The sequence below is a fragment of the Bos javanicus genome, chromosome 2 (assembly GCF_032452875.1).
Source record: "Bos javanicus breed banteng chromosome 2, ARS-OSU_banteng_1.0, whole genome shotgun sequence".
In the NCBI taxonomy this organism is placed as follows: Eukaryota; Metazoa; Chordata; class Mammalia; order Artiodactyla; family Bovidae; genus Bos; species Bos javanicus.
This window is the reverse complement of record NC_083869.1, coordinates 70,412,397-70,414,353: the sequence shown is the minus strand read 5'-3', so window position 1 is coordinate 70,414,353 and position 1,957 is coordinate 70,412,397. Positions and strand designations below refer to the sequence as shown.

At 37.9% G+C, this 1,957-nt stretch overlaps 1 pseudogene; it reads right to left on the bottom strand.

Moving 5' to 3' along the window:
- Window positions 1-526: 526 nt before the first annotated feature.
- On the bottom strand, window positions 527-1,028 carry LOC133235621 (small nuclear ribonucleoprotein G-like; annotated as a pseudogene).
- Between the last annotated feature and the right edge of the window lie 929 nt (window positions 1,029-1,957).

Sequence of the window (1,957 nt, the reverse complement as noted above, 5' to 3'; positions counted from 1 at the left end):
CAATTGACTCTTTTGCTATTACACTTATCATTTGGGTTTTTATTATGTGGCTTTGCAGTTAAAGAACTTTAATTTTATTTTTTCTAATTTTTTTAGGCTTTTAGTTCTCTGGTGAAATATCTAACCTTGCCTACTATCTTCTTGAATATAGAAGGGATTGTTATTTAAAGTCTTTATCTGATAAGTTTGATAACTGGACACCCCATGGATCTGACTCTATCTTCTGTTATTTCTATTTATTATCAGTCATTTTGTTTTACATCTTTGTATACCTACTTTGCTTTTGAGTGTGTTCTCCTAACTGTAGTGCAAAATTGTCGGTGGGAAAAATGGTGAGAACAAAAGTGATGTTATATTTCACCAAAAAGGATTTTTGTTAGTTCTGACTGAAGCTAGGGAAGCTAATAATTAAGGATCACCTTAACCCAGCTTTATAGCTTAAGATTTTACTGGCTATTCAGATGACATGAATCTGCCCTTGTCAGGGCTGGTTTATTTATTTATTTATTTTTTGGGCTATTACAAAAGTTTATTTAACAAAAAAGTTCAGTAAGAAAATGTACACAACCCAATTTTTCTGGTAGTAAAATGTGGAGAGGGGACACGTGGAAGCGTTGATTTCTCTGGTGAACTCAGCCATTGTTCATACTCGTTCCAAGGCTTCTAACATGATGATACTATTTCCTCGTATTACCACCATTCCAATATTGTTCTGTTGCCCACTAGTTGCTATTTCCACACATTCATCTATCACAAGATTCATAAAGGGATCCAATCCCCGCAATATTCCTTGGACATGTCTGCCACTATTTAATTTCAATGATAACTTCTTGTCCATAAATTTCTTCAACTTGGAGGGTGTGCTTTGCTCATGATGTCTACTCTCTGGTTTATTTCTGATTCACCTTTATTTCTTGGATATATTCCTTTGGGGTTACACCTAAAATGGGGGATTACTAGCTTCCCATCACTCCCCCTTGACTGGCTCTGGAATCCAGCTCTAGTCTCTTTAGCCACATGAGGCTAAAAACTAGGGGAGTTTAGTCCCCCTATCCTTAATCCAAGGTCAATGTCTGCTCACGGGGGAAAAGCAACATGATTGCTTTTCTCTAGATTTAGATTTTCTCCTGGTTTTTGACCTGGAAGTTCTCCATTACTCCAGTAGCTCTTAAAAACACTTTATTCATCTCTTCTACTTATTTTCCGTAGGAGGCTTGATTTTAATTACAAGCGTGTAACGGCTAGGAACCATTAAGTGAGAAAATAGATGTGTTCTGTTTTGTCCAATAGTTGGATGAAATCTGATGGATGGAATTTACAAAGAGGCCAATTTCTACTAAACCAAAGGAATAACTTCCTAGCAATTATTTTAAAAATAATAAAAAGCTGCCCACAAAACTGGGAGTTTTCTGTCATGTCTAAGTTAAAATGATGCTTTGCCAAAATTTCTTCCAGAGACTCTCTAGCAGCAGAGGAAAAGGAGCTTGTATCCCTTGGGAGTGTGTAGGAGGCACATGAGGCTGCTTTGAGATTTCCCCAACCTAAAACATATCTCAACCTAACCTAACCCAGACAGAACTCTGGATTTCTCTCCTGTTTCTCTGATGGCACTGGCATCCACCCAAATATTCAGGCTTTAGATTTGAGAATAGCTTTCATTAGTCTCTTTCCTTCACATTCCACATCTAATCCATTGATAGGAATTGTCAGTTCTCTTCCAAAGTATATATCCTGGACTTGACCATTTCACTTATCACTGTCTTTAGAACCACAACTCTAACCCTAACTGAACCTAATCCTAAATTTGCTAGGACTGCCGAACAAAGCCCCACAGACTGGATGACAGAAACAATAGAAATGTCTCAGTGTTCTAGAGGCTGCAAGTCCAAGATCCTCGTGTCAGCAGGCTTGGTTTCTTCTGAGGCTTCTTTCCCTGGCTTGTAGATGCTGCTTTCTC